We start from the raw sequence: 15,821 nt of genomic DNA on the forward strand, positions 1-15,821 counted from the left end.
TCATTGCAGGCAGCCGCAATCCTGTCGATGAGTCGCTGCAGACACTCTTCTGTGTGGGATGTTAATGCAGCATCGTCAGCAAAGACCTGACCTATTATCTCTTTATGTGGCTCGGTGTCATATTTTATTTTATAATGCTTCTGTGATTTCCCTTTGGACATTTCATTGCATTAAAGGCACTATATAAATATAAGCTGTTGTTGTTCGTGCCAAAATGGCAGCATTTCTTCTGCTGATTGTTATCCACTGAGCTGCTGGAATGAATCAGGCTCAATATAATCCCCACAATGTTTGAAAATCTTCATACACTTGTGTTATGAAGAATGGTCATTAGAGTGAGGTTCAGGAATCTAACAGACCAGCATGAATCACTATCTTAATAAAAGGAGGGTGAATAATCAGAAGGGAAGGAGAAAGAACATTTACTAAAGAAAAAAAAATCCATCAGGAGAAACATTTCAATGAGCCCAGCTCTTTGGAGACCCAACAGCCAGACTGAGCAGTGGATGTGAAATCCCTATAATTGAAGAATTAGTTTGATGCTACATTGGGAGACGTTGGCTCTATCAAGAAGGGACGAATGGCTTCTTCCTCTGTAATTATTTAATCTTTACAAAGAAGATAATAGTTTGCATTCAGGCGAAGGAATGTGGAACGTCTTCAATGAGCAAATGAAAGAGAAATAATTACAGATATTCCTTTCTGAATGTTGAATGAATATGTAGGTCCATTCTCCTTATCCGAGACCCTTCCTTCCTCACTGAACTCAATTGTTTGGGATCCAGTGCCCCCAACCGGTGAAAAATGTTAAGTTTCTGTCTCAGGATGTTGGTGCGGAACTCCACAAAAACCATCTCTCCTCACAGGAGGGAGTCTTTTGTTTACATCTGTTCTCAATTTCACAAAGGGGATGTACTTTGCTTTGATCGTGCTTCCTTCCACAGTACAATTTCCTTTAAATTAATAATTTTCCCCTAACCATAATTACATATTTTTACATTATTTATAAAATGTCTGAGGTGGTTCCGGCACGGGACACCAAGTTGTAACCTCTGTGTTGCCGCAATTGGAACAATGAGCTCCTGGGATCGCTCAAACCTCAGACACTAGTTACGCCTCATACTGACACATTTCCCATTTTATTCTGCAAGTTAGCAGTTTTTGCTTTCCAAAGTTTCATAGCTATAAACATAAATTAAAATAAAGTTCAGTATGTCCCAACTGCACAGTCGCCTGGTCTGATACAGAGAAGGCTCCAGGGATGACTCCCCAGTTTGCATGGAAGTACTCTGATTAAACTTGCGGAAACAGCTAGCACATGTCACTACTGGGTCAGGCTGGAGATCCTGATAACTATTCATTGATGTTTGCTGGGAAATGCATTTGCATGAGCACTGAATAGTACCACAGCTGAATAGGCTGTCCAACACTCACTGCCCAGGGTCAAATATGAAGAACAGATGCTTGGCTGAGGTACCAGAGATTCACAAGCATCCCAGGAACTGTACCCCAGTTGGAAAGGAATAAATGAGACTAAATCACTTTCAAAAATTATTTGGAAAAACTTGCATTTATATTGCATCTTTCACAACCTCAGGATGCCCCAAAGTGTCTTACATCCAATGAAGTACTTTCACTGTTGTAATATAAGAAACACAGCAGCCAATTTGCACACAGCAAGCTCCCACAAACAGCAATTAAATAATAACCAGAAGTAGTGCTGATTATAGGATAAATATTGAGCAGGGCACCAGGAATAACTCCCCTGTTCTTTTCCAAATAGTGCCACAGGATATTTTACATGCAGCTGAGAGGGCAGATAGGGCCTGAAGTTTAATGTCTCATCAGAAAGATGTTGGAGAAGCATCAGCCTAGATTTTGTGCTTAAGACTCTGGAGTTGGGACTTGAAACTAGAGACTCCCGGCTCCGAGGCAAGAGCTCTTCCCCACTGAGCCAAGGCTGACTCACCTGTGCATTACAGGGAGTCACAGCTTCACGAAAACAATCGCCTATCTTATGTAGCTCATGCAGCAATATTCATCATTGTGCACTAAAAATGTCAAGTTTATTTTTTGCGACCCATTGTTCCATTTCATGCATCCTGTACTTGGAGCTAAAATAGTGACAGCCTCACCTGCTGCAGCTCCTGTGAGGATGCAGCTGTTATGAGGTTGCAGAATTTTCTCAGACTGTGTCTCTTGCACAAATCTCTACAGCCAGGATATTGACAGGACCCATAGCCTTTGCTGTGTCCACTGCTTTCAGCCATTTCTTGATATTATGTGGAGTGAATTGAAATGTTCAGAGTATTAAACATCAGTTCTCCCGATAATGAAAATAATGCGGTTTGAGAATAAATTAGCTCTTGTATCTTGAACAGTTCTTACTATACTTTCACATTTTTCTGTAGATGATGCACTGTTCTGTATATAAATATCAAAATCAGTGAGCATACAGTGGAATGACTGCTGCGAAGAGTCAGATTGGTTTGATTCAAACTCAGCCAAGATAATTTAATCCTGTGCGTGGGCCCCAACATAATAAAGGCTCTGTGAAGGCATGAAGTATGAGTCACTATTCTGAATCATTTTAGAAACCAAAAAAGTCATAAGAAATTAACTCTTGAATAAATGGCTTTTTTATTTTTGTCATATTGTTGGTTTTCTTGAATACTTTTGCATTAGCAGAGCTGCACAGGCAGAGATTTTGTTCTTTGGATTAGACATTAAACCGAGGCCCCAGGGTGTCCTCTCAAGTGTATTTAAAGGATCCCAGGGCAGACAATATTTCGAAGAGGAACAGGGGAGTTCTCCCCAGTGTCTTGGCCAATGGTTATCCCTCAACTAACAAAAAAAGATTATCTGGTCATTATCTCATTGCTGTTTGTGGGATCTTGCCGTGTTTCCTACATTACTACAGTGACTACACTTCAAAAGTACTTCATTGGCTGGCCTGAGGTCATGAAAACTGCTGTTAAAATGCAGGTCTTTTCTTGTAAACAGCAAATATAATGGCACCTTGGTGCTTTTGGCTGAGGGGCTGTGGAATGTACCAATGTGATGGAGCTGAATTAATCTCCACGGTTTAAGCAGAGTTGACCTTGGATTTAACCTTGGACTGGGTTTTACAGCGAGCAAGAGCTGAAGAAATACTGCTGGAAGCAAAGCAGTCATTACCCATGGCAATTACTCTGCCAATATCGAGTAGCAAGCCCTTCACGAAAAACAAAACATTAACCTTTTTCACTTCCAAAAAGTCCAAAATAAAGAACATCTCCCCCGCCAAGTGTCGGCTCAAGAATTTTCCAAACAAAATAAAAACATAAGAACACAACCATGAATGACAAAATGTGAAGAACAAATTCGGAAAAGGTCCAACAGTAATAGTAGGTAAAGAATTTTATTTTGGATCTCCCCCCACATGGGTCTGAATTCTCATCCTGGTTCTCAAATCTCTCCATTGCTTCACCCCTCCCTACCTCTGTAACCTCCTCCAGCCCTCTGTGCTCATTTAATTCTGGTCTCTTAAGCATCCCTGATTTTAATTGCTCCACCATTGGACATTGTACCTTGAGCTGCCTGGGCTCTTGAATTCCTTCCTTAAACCTGTCTGCCGCTCTACCTCTCTCTCCTCCTTTGAGAGACTCCTTAAAACCTACTGCTTTTGGTCACCTACCCTAATATGTGGCTGTGTCAAATTTTGATTTAGAATGCTCCTGTGAAGGCCCTTGGGATTTTTATTATATTTATCTAGTTGTGGTTGTTGGAGGTCAATCATCTCAGCTCCAGGACATCATTGCAGGTGTTCCTAGGGTAGTGTCCTAGGCCCAACCAGCTTCAGCTGCTTCCTCAATGACCTTCCTTCCATCATAAGGTCAGCAGTGGGGATGTTCGCTGATGATTGCACAATGTTCAGCACCATTCACGATTCCTCAGATACTGAAGCAGTCCATGTAGAAATACAGCAAGACCTGGACAATATCCAGGCTTGGGCTAATAAGTGGCAAATAGCATTCGCCAGGCAATGACCATCTCCAACAAGATAGAATCTAACCATCACCCCTCGACATTCAATGGCATTACAATCGCTGAATCCCCAACTATCAACATTCTAGGGGTTACCATTGACCAGAAACTGAACTGGAGTAGCCATGTAAATACCATGGCTACAAGAGCAGGTCAGAGGCTAGGAATCCTGCGGCGAGTAACTCACCTCCTGACTCCCCAAAGCCTGTCCACCATCTACAAGGCACAAGTCAGGAGTGTGATGGAATACTGTCCACTTGCCTGGATGGGTAAAGCTCCAACAACACTCACGAAGCTCAACACCAGCCAGGATAAAGCAGCCCGCTTCATTGACATCCCATCTACAAACATTCACTCCCTCCACCACCAACATACAGTGGCAGCAGTGTGTACCATCTACACGATGCACTGCAGCAACGCACCAAGGCTCCTTAAACAGCACCTTCCAAATCCATAACCTCTACCATCTCGAAGGAGAAGGGCAGCAAATGTATGGGAACACCACCAGCTGCAAGTTCCCCTCCAAGCCACACACCATCCCGACTTGGAACTATATCGCCGTTCCTTCACAGTTTCTGGGTCAAAATCCTGGAACTCCCTTCCTAACAGCACTGTGGTGTACCTACCTCACAAGGACTGCAGCGGTTCAAGAAGGCAGCTCACCACCACCTTCTCAAGGGCAATTAGGGATGGGCAATAAATGCTGGCCTAGCCAGCGACGTCCACATCCCATGAATAAATTTTAAAAAAAAGAAATATAGTGCTTTTAATGTAAGTTGTTGTAGAATCCAGCTGGGGAATGGTGTCTCACCCATTCTTCATGTTCAAATCTGGATAATGAGTGGCAGTATGCTATTCAGCTGTGTGGACCATCACACACCAGCTAATCCAGCCCTTGTTTGACTTTCACCCATGCATACTTTGGAGCAGGAATCACAAGCTAGCAATCGGGATGGTGACTTTGCCCCTTCCTAGCCCTGGAGTACTAAAGCCAAATGTGACATCCCCATGACATCTGTTGAGATCAGCCTGCACACTAAAGAGCAAGGAATCAATGCTGGGAATGTCCTGATCTATGTCTTATCACCTTACTGGACTGTGTATTTACTCACTGAGCCATCCTGGTTGACATATTTATGTATAATTCTGTAAACTGCACAAATACAGCTTTCAACACTGCGCAATGTTTGCAGAGATATGCACTAGACACCTCAACTTCTGATGCACTCAGCACCTCAGCTAAAAACTGCTGTAACCATCTGCAGCTGCTGAGAATATCTTGAAGAATGACACGATCTCTTGCCACTCACCTTTACTGTCTAATAATTATACTGAATTGTTCCAACAGGATCAGGGACAGGTTACAATGAGCAAAAATAGAAAAATATGCAGGCTCCAATTTGGTTACCGCAGTGTCGGAGACAGCAGCCACCAATTGGTAAAAGCTTGTTCCTTTGAGAAGAACTATCAGAATTAACAGTATACTTGGTTCCAACTTTCAGACTGTAGCTGAAATTATCCAAGCAAATATTTCAACACTACATCTGCCATATTGCACAAGATTGAACGTCACATTTGCAAAGACAACAATTAACAGGAAAGAACAAAATTTTATTGATTAGTAAACATTTTAATTTTTTAAAAAACAATCTTCCTCTTCTATGATTGTTCAACTAAAGGCATCCTCTTGGACAACCTCTCAAATTCCAATTTCTCCCTTCTGTGGCATGCAACTCACCATGACATCAACATCTCCATGGATCTTCACTTTGGTCTCACCTGCACTCAAGGCTCTCAGTTCCAGCAGATCCATCTTCCAACCCGACCTAAAAGCAAAATACTGCGGATGCTGGAAATCTGAAACAAAAACAGGAAATGCTGGAGTCACTCAGCAGGTCTGGCAGCATCTGTGGAAAGAGAAGCAGAGTTAACGTTTCGGGTCAGTGACCCTTCTTCGGAACTGACAAATATTAGAAAAGTCACAGATTATAAACAAGTGAGGTGGGGGTGGGGCAAGAGATAACAAAGGAGAAGGTGCAGATTGGACCAGGCCACATAGCTGACCAAAAGGTCACGGAGCAAAGGCAAACAATATGTTAATGGTGTGTTGAAAGACAAAGCATTAGTACAGATTAGGTGTGAATACACTGAATATTGAACAGCAGCAAGTGCAAACCTGAAGAAAAACAACCTGAAAAAAACAGTGGGTAAGCAAACTGAACAAACTAAGATGAAATGAAATAAATGAAAAAAAGATTGTAAAAAATGTAAAAAGGAATGTAAAAAAAAGGAAGAAAAAATAACTAAAAATGAAAGTAAAATGGGGGGCTGATGGGGACTAATGCCCCTCCATATCCTCCTTCCGCTTCACTTCCCTCTGACCCCACCCCTTCTGATCTGACCCCTTGCCGTGTATTCACTATACCCTCTGACCTCCCCCTCTCTGATGCTGAGCGTTCTGTACTCAGCAAAGGTCTCAGTTTTATCCCCTTACGCCCCCACCTCAATGAATTTCGCGCTCGGCATGACGTTGAGCTCTTCTTCCGTCGCCTCCACCTCCGGGCTCACTTCTTCGACCAGGAGTCCTCCCCCCGACCAGCAGACCCATTCACCCGCCTCCAGCATTCTCCCTCTACCTGGACCCCTCACCCTGGCCTCTTACCCGCTCTTGATTTCTTCATTGAAAACTGTCGGCGAGACATTGGTCGTCTCAATTTCTCTGCCCCCCTCACTCACTCTAACCTGTCCCCCTCTGAACTTGAGGCACTCCGTTCTCTCAGGTCTAACCCCGACATGGTCATCAAACCTGCAGACAAGGGTGGTGCTGTTGTCGTATGGCGTACCGACCTCTACCTTGCAGAAGCTCAACGCCAACTCACAGACACCTCTTCCTACCTCCCTCTGGACCATGACCCCACCACCGAACATCAAGCCACCGTCCAAAGGACTGTCACTGACCTCATCTCCGCTGGAGATCTTCCCTCTACGGCTTCCAACCTCATAGTCCCACAACCCCGGACAGCCCGCTTCTACCTCCTTCCCAAAATCCACAAACGGGACTGTCCCGGCAGACCCATTGTGTCAGCCTGCTCCTGCCCCACTGAACTTATTTCTTCCTATCTAGACTCTATCTTTTCTCCGCTGGTCCAGTCTCTTCCCACCTACATCCGTGACTCTTCTGACGCCCTACGTCATTTTGACAATTTCCAGTTTCCTGGTCCCAACCACCTCCTCTTCACTATGGACGTCCAATCGCTCTATACCTCCATCCCCCACCAGGATGGTTTGAGGGCTCTCCGCTTCTTCCTGGAACAGAGGCCCAACCAGTCCCCATCCACCGCCACCCTCCTCCGCCTGGCTGAACTTGTTCTCACATTGAACAACTTCTCCTTCAACTCCATGCACTTCCTTCAAGTAAAAGGTGTCGCTATGGGTACCCGCATGGGTCCTAGTTATGCCTGTCTTTTTGTGGGATATGTCGAGCATTCTTTGTTCCAGTCCTACTCAGGCCCCCTCCCCCAACTCTTTTTCCGGTACATTGATGACTGTATCGGTGCTGTTTCCTGCTCCCGCCCTGAACTAGAAAACGTTATCAACTTTGCTTCCAATTTCCACCCTTCTCTCACCTTTACATGGTCCATCTCTGACACTTCCCTTCCCTTCCTCGACTTCTCTGTCTCCATCTCTGGGGATAGGTTGTCTACCAATATCCATTATAAGCCCACCGACTCCCACAGCTACCTCGACTACACTTCTTCACACCCTACCTCCTGTAAGGACTCCATTCCATTCTCCCAGTTTCTCCGTCTCCGACGCATCTGCTCTGATGATGCTACCTTCCATGACGGTGCTTCTGATATGACCTCCTTTTTCCTCAACCGAGGATTTCCCCCCACTGTGGTTGACAGGGCCCTCAACCGTGTCCGACCCATTCCCCGCACCTCTACCCTCACCCCTTCCCCTCCCTCCCAGAACCGTGACAGGGTTCCCCTTGTCCTCACTTTTCATCCCACCAGCCTCCATATCCAAAGGATCATCCTCCGCCATTTTCGCCACCTCCAGCGTGATGCCACTACCAGTCGCATCTTCCCCTCCCTTCCCCTGTCAGCATTCCGAAGGGATCGTTCCCTCCGCGACACCCTGGTCCACTCCTCCATTACCCTCACCACCTCGTCCCCGTCCCAGGGCACCTTCCCCTGCAATCGCAGGAGGTGTAATACCTGCCCATTTACCTCCTCTCTCCTCACTATCCCAGGCCCCAAACACTCCTTTCAGGTGAAGCAGCGATTTACTTGTACTTCTTTCAATGTAGTATACTGTATTCGCTGCTCACAGTGTGGTCTCCTCTACATTGGGGAGACCAAGCGCAGACTGGGTGACCGCTTTGCTGAACATCTCCGCTCAGTCCGCAAGCAGGACCCTGAACTTCCGGTTGCTTGCCATTTAAACAACCCCCCCCCCCCCCCCCCTGCTCTCATGCTCACATCTCTGCCCTGGGATTGCTGCAGTGTTCCAGTGAACATCAACGCAAGCTCGAGGAACAGCATCTCATCTACCGATTAGGCACACTACAGCCTGCCGGACTGAACATTGAGTTCAATAATTTCAGAGCATGACAGCCCCCCATTTTACTTTCATTTTTAGTTATTTTTTCTTCCTTTTTTTACATTCCTTTTTACATTTTTTACAATCTTTTTTTGCATTTATTTCATTTCATCTTAGTTTGTTCAGTTTGCTTACCCACTGTTTTTTTCAGGTTGTTTTTCTTCAGGTTTGCACTTGCTGCTGTTCAATATTCAGTGTATTCACACCTAATCTGTACTAATGCTTTTTCTTTCAACACACCATTAACATATTGTTTGCCTTTGCTCCATGACCTTTTGGTCAGCTATGTGGCCTGGTCCAATCTGCACCTTCTGCTTTGTTATCTCTTGCCCCACCCCCACCTCACTTGTTTATAATCTGTGACTTTTCTAATATTTGTCAGTTCCGAAGAAGGGTCACTGACCCGAAACGTTAACTCTGCTTCTCTTTCCACAGATGCTGCCAGACCTGCTGAGTGATTCCAGCATTTCTTGTTTTTGTTCCAACCCTACCTGTTGTGGAAGGTCATGACATGACTGTCTCCTTTTCTTCCCTTCAAAACTTTGTGCTTCAACATGGATTTATTACACAGATCCTGATACTGTCTTCCTCTTCCAGAACGAACATACAGATGGATGGATTAGGGTGTGTCTATGGTCATTATTTATATGGTCTTTCAGAAGGCATTCACTAAGGTTCCACTTAAGAGGCACAAAAGTGACAGCATATGATATTGGAAGTAACCTGTTGACAAATAAGAGAATTGGAGTGTGAATAATGGATATGTATTCCAATTGGCAGGATGTGACTAGTGGTGCCCCTAGGGATTTGTACTAGGGCCTCAGCTTTTCACGATATTTATAAATGACTTAGATGAAGGAATATATAGCCATATATCAAAGTTTGTTTGCAACACCAAGTTAGGTAGCGCATTAAATCCTGTAAACGGAAACAGAAAGTTGCAAAGGGACAGTGACAGATTAAGTGAGTGGGCAAACCTGTGGTAGATAGAGTTCAATGTGGGGAACTGTGACGGCATGTGCTTTAGATTCAAAGATAGATTATAGAGTATTTATTAAATGGCAAGAAGCTAGGAAATACGGAGAATCGGAATGTTTAGGGGCCCAGTACAGAAAGCACTGAAAGTCAGTGAAGTATTAACAATAATTAGAAAGGCAAATGGAATGTTAGCCTTTATCTCAAAAGGATAGGTATACAAAGATGTGAAAGTTACATAAAGATCACAGTCATTTATGACACAGAAGGCGGCCTCCACAGAGTTATGCAGTAAGTCCCATTCCCTGGCTTGATCCCCATAGCCCTGCAAGTCTGTTGCTCTCAGGTGGTCATACAGCCACTTGTGGTACAGAAGGCAGCTATTCAGCCCATTGAGTCCATGCCAGCACCCTGTGGTGCACTCCACTCCAGCCCACTCCCCCACTTGACTATCCAGCTTTCTCTTCAAGTCATATCGTCTCTGTTTCCACCACCCTTGTGGGCAGTGAATTCCAAGTCATTACCACCCGCTGTGTTTAAAAAACAGTGCTTCCTCATATTCTCCCTGCATCTTTTGCCCAAAACATTCAATCTGTCCCCCCCTAGTCTTTGTACTATTTGTTAATGGAAAGCTTTTCCTTGTCTAACTTATCTAAGCCTGTCATAATCTTGAACACTTCTATTAAATCTCCACTCAATCTCCTTTGTTCTAAGGACAACAAACCTAGCTTTTCCAAACTAACCTTGCAACTAAAATTCTCCATCCCTGGAACCATTCTGGTAAATGTCCTCTGCACCCTTGCAAGGACCCTCACATCCTTCCTGAACTGGATATAATAGTCCAGCTGGGGCCTCACCAGAGCTTTATAAAAGTTCAGCACAACCTTCCTGCTTTTGTACTCAATGCCTCTATTTATGAAGCCCAAGATCCCATATGCTTTGTGAACCACTCTCTCAATATGTCCCGCCACCTTCAAAGCTCTCAGCACATGCATCCCCGGGTTCCTTAGTTCCGGCACACTCCAGAACTATTAAGTATATATTGCCTCTCCTAAAATGCATCACCTCACTCTTGTCAGTTTGAAATTCCACCTGCCACCTCTCTGCTGTGGTCGGACCCCATCTGGAGTACTAAGTTCAGTTCTGGGCATCGCACCTCAGGAGGGATATACTGACCTTGGAAGGGGTGTGCAGCTTCGATTCACCAGAATGATACTGGGGCTAAAGAGTAAATGATGAAAACAGGTTGCATAGACTAGGCTTGTATCCCCTTGTATATAGAAGATTAAGGGTTGATCCAATTGAATTGTTTAAGATAATTAAAGAATTTAGGTGAGATAACGAGAAACTATTTCCTCTGCTGCGAGAGTCAAGAACAAAGGGGCATAACCTTAAAATATGAGCTTTTCAGTGTTGATGTCAGTTCTTTACACAAAGAGTAGTGGAAATCTCTCTCCCCAAAAAGCTGTTGAAGATGTGGGGGGGGGGGGGGGTCAATTAAAAATATCAAAACTGAGATTGCTAGATTTGAGTTAGGCAGGAAATTGAGGGTTAAGGACCAAGGCAGAGAAATAGCATTAGGATACAGACCAGCCATGATCGAAGTGGATGGTGGAATAGTTCAAGGGGCTGAATGGCCAACTCTTGTGTTTCTAGATGAAGATAATTAAACTATATTAGCTCATCCATCCAGCAGCTCCTACAGTCCACCCAATCTGATAACCAACAGTTTCGTCACTACATTTGCCTCCACTGCTCAAACCAGAAGTCCATTTCACATTGAGATCTGTGAACTTTCCTGACGTCAATCTGAATTGCCTTTTATTACCTTGAACCCGTGCCCCTTTGTCCTGTCAGACTCTAAAATAGTGTTCCATGTCAATTTTATCCACATTGTTTACTTTGGATTCCTTTTTCATACCATTCACCTTTCTGTAAAGTGACATGAAGAACACTATATGTAAGTGTTCACTCCTTGCTGTTGGGGGTACTCTGTTTTTACTGGTGTTGGTTGAAGGATAAAAATTGGCGAGAACTCCCCTGCTCATCTTATAAGATCAACCTGAGCGGGCAGACGAGGCCTCAGTTTAATGTCTCATCGAAAGATGTTGTGGCACTCTCACAGTGTCAACCAGGATTATGCGCTCAAGTGTCTGGATTGGGGCTTGAATCTCTCAATCTTCTGACTCAGAGCCAAGAGTGTTACCACAGCTGAGTTAGATAAATGCAAACAGGTCAAAGGTTGGACTGCCAGAGATCAGGTCCACATGTGGTCTGTAGGCTGCCATTTTAATATCTCTGAGTTACATGTTACAATACAAAGCAATTCTGTCCATGTGGCAACAGACATAATGCGTCTTGTTACACATTAGAAGAGCAGCTGGGTTAAATTCAACAAGACCTGAGCTTTTTGGCAGAAAAGCCTCAAAAACAGTTCCAAACATGTAAATTATTCAGATATTTTCAGGGTCAAGCAAAGAGCGTTTCCTCTTATTTTCCATGTTAATCACAGGAGAAGACAATCAGAGTAAAGATTTTAAACAATGACAAGAACTCCAGAATAAGAATTCCTGTTTCTATTTTTCTCTCCAAATTTTACTGTGGAAGGCTAATATAAGACAGCTGCAGTGTCCATATTAATACTACATTGTAGGATATGACCAATTGAAAGAGTAGGAGAGATGAGGAGGCAAGGATTAGGGGTAATGGAAATTTGGAGCACTTCACCCCCACGGCCAAAAAAAAAACTGTTGAGGCTTGGAGTTAATTGAACATTTCAAAATTAAGATTGGTATTTTGTTGCATAAGAGGGTATTAAGGGATACAGAATCAAGGCAGATAGATGAAGTTAAGTCACAGATTAGCCATGATCTAATTGAATAGCAGAAATGCTTGAGGGGCTGAACAATATAGGAGAGGGGGAAAATTTGGGGCCGATAAAGAGTTTGAGTAAATTTATGTAGCAGATAAAGTGGTGAACCTTAATTCCACATAATGAGGGTGCAAGTAACAGTAAGTATTTGGAGCTTAGGAGGAATGAGGGTAAAGTGCAGAGCAGTCACAACTGCAGAAGGATCAATATAATATTGTCTGATAGGTCTGAATGTGATTGTCAGATTGGATGAGATCCATTACTGCATTGATTTTACTGATTCTTACTAACGGCTGTGCAGACATTTAAAAAGGACACTCAGACTGCAAAATTTGAGAATCAAAACCATCACCAGATTTGAACCCTCCTGACAGCTTCCATATGTACAGAGGGAGACATTCAGCTTTAACTTTCTCCAGTACCCCTAGTAATAGAGCTGAGGCTGTGTTGCTAGACTGCCTGTCTGACATCAAGTTCGAACTTTTCCAAGCTCAACATCAGAAAGACCAAAACCAGCTTGCTTGTTTTGTCCTAGTTTTACCAGAAACTTCATATTCTACCTTGGGCAGCACAGTGGCGCAGTGGTTAGCACTGCAGCCTCACAGCTCCAGGGACCCAGGTTCAATTCTGGGTACTGCCTGTGTGGAGTTTGCAAGTTCTCCCTGTGACCGCGTGAGTTTCCTCCGGGTGCTCCGGTTTCCTCCCACATGCCAAAAGACTTGCAGGTTGATAAGGTAAATTGGCCATTATAAATTGCCCCTAGTATAGGTAGGTGGTAGGGACAGATGGGGATGTGGTAGGAATATGGAATTAGTATAGGATTAGTATAAATGGGGGGTTGATGGTCGGCACAGACTTGGTGGGCCGAAGGGCCTGTTTCAGTGCTGTATCAATAAATAAATAAATAAAATAAATACCTTCCACCAGTGTCCCCATTCCATCCCCATTGCTGGCTGTTTGCTCAATTCAATTGCTCTCAATCTCAGTCATTTGTTTGCAACTCGAGTTGAACTTCCAAAGCCATGTTATCAATCACCAAGACCACCTAGGGAATATTGTCTGCCTCCATCCCCACTTACTCAAACTCTCATCCATGTCTTCATCGTTTCCAGGTTTAATTTCTCCAACACTTTCCCAGTCGAGTTCTCAAGCTCCACCCGACAAAAACACATCTTTGGCATCCTGCCCCATACTAAGTTCCACTCATTTGTCACCCCAGCCTAATCAACCTCCACCATATTGTATTGCTTTTCAAATACTTGTCCTTCTTTACAAAGCCCTCTACGATCCCATCTCTGCAAACTTCTCCACCAGTACACGCCAGCTCACATCATCTGCTCTTTTGACTCTGGTCAACTGTCTGTATCCCATTCACTGCACACAATCACCAGCAGCAGATTATTACTCCCAGCTGCCCTCTTCATTAAATCTTAAAATCATAATAGTTATAGCAGAGGAGGAGGCCTCTCTGCCTGTTGAGTCTGTGCTGGCTCCCTGTAACAGGAACTCAGCTAGTCCCACTCTCCCCTTTCCCTGAAGCCCTGCAAATTTTTTCCTCTTCAGATAATTATCCAATCATCTATCAACATCCTAGGGGCTACCATTGAACAGAAACTGAACTGGAGTAGCCATATAAATATCGTGGCTACAAGAGCAGGTCAGAGGCTAGGAATCCTGCGGCGAGTAACTCATCTCCTGACTCCCCAAAGCCTGTCCACCATCTACAAGGCACAAGTCAGGAGTGTGATGGAATACTCTTCACTTGCCTGGATGGGTGCAGCTCCAACAACACTCAAGAAGCTTGACACCATCCAGGATAACGCAGCCCGCTTGATTGGCACCCCATCCACAAACATTCACTCCCTCCACCACCGATGCGCAGTGGCAGCAGTGTGTACCATCTACAAGATGCACTGCAGCAACGCACCAAGGCTCGTTAGACAGCACCTTCCAAACCCGCGACCTCTACCACCTCGAAGGACAAGAGCAGCAGATGCATGGGAACATCACCACCTGCAAGTTCCCCGTCCAAGTCACACAGCATCCTGACTTGTAACTATATCGCTGTTCCTTCACTGTTGCTGGGTCAAAATCCTGGAACTCCCTTCCTAACAGCACTGTGAGTGTACCTACCTCACATCAACTACAGCAGTTCAAGAAGGCAGCTCACCACCACCTTCTCAAGGGCAATTAGGGATGGACAATAAATGCTGGCTTAGCCAGAGATGCCCACTTCCCATGAATAAATTAAAAAAAATTCTCTGTTGAAAGCCACAATTGACTCTGCCTCCACCACACTCTCAGGCAGTGCATTCCCTATCCTAACCATATACTGAACAGGTTTTTCCTCATGCCGCTTTTGGTTCTTTTTCCATTCACCTTAAATTGGTGTCCTCTGGTTCTTGACCTTTCCACCAATGGGAACAGTTTCTCTCTATCCAGGCCCCTCATGATTTTGAACACCTCCATCAAATCTCCTCTCAACCTTCTCTTTAAGGAGTACATCATTGTTCAGTCAGTGTGAAGCTGTTATCAACCAGACTGAGATGATTCTCAAGGGTATTTTATCACAAGTCTAAACATGCCAGACTGACGTCATAGGTCACTCATTCATGGGCACAGTTTGGGTACCATACATTCAAAGACAATAGAGAGAGTTTAAAGAAGAAAAGGAAGAATTATTCATGATATAGTGCTGTAGGCTACGAGGGAGACAGGAAACACGATTGAGGTTTCTCAAAATGTTGAGCCGGAACAGTAATGCATGGTTTGTTAAGTCGGACAGCAAGTGTACAGCCCGAGGACGAGAATATAGAATCAACAAGCTGCAAACAAGACCTAAGATTGGAAGAACTGGAGGAGATCAAAGGGAAAATTTCAGTGAAGCTGTAACTGCAATTGGTGCACGTTTCTACTTATACTATACCCTGGCAACATTGAATGGATTTATTCAGTGAAGGTTTTGCTATTCTTCATGTGGACGTATACTTATCACAGATTAATTGGGGCGGCCCTGCTCATTTGACCTTTGAAAAAGTGGCTACCTTGAATCTATTTTAGAGATGAGCCTTATTACCATGAAATCCAGGACTGCTTTGAGTATCTCTTGTGTTTAAGAAAAAGCAACAAATTTGTATTTAAATAGCAAATTCATGTCCTCGGAATGTCTCAAAGTGCTCTATTGTGAGTAAACCTCATCGACATCATGGCAGTAAGCAAAAGTACAGAAGATTTGCTGTGGGGATGTTGAAACCTTGCAGGAATGGAGAGGGGGGTGGCTAGTCCTTCTGTGCTGTAACCATTCTATGATTCTAGGTACCTTAACAAAATCAGCCATACTGTG

The sequence above is a fragment of the Heterodontus francisci genome, chromosome 12, assembly GCF_036365525.1.
Source record: "Heterodontus francisci isolate sHetFra1 chromosome 12, sHetFra1.hap1, whole genome shotgun sequence".
Classification (NCBI taxonomy): Eukaryota; Metazoa; Chordata; class Chondrichthyes; order Heterodontiformes; family Heterodontidae; genus Heterodontus; species Heterodontus francisci.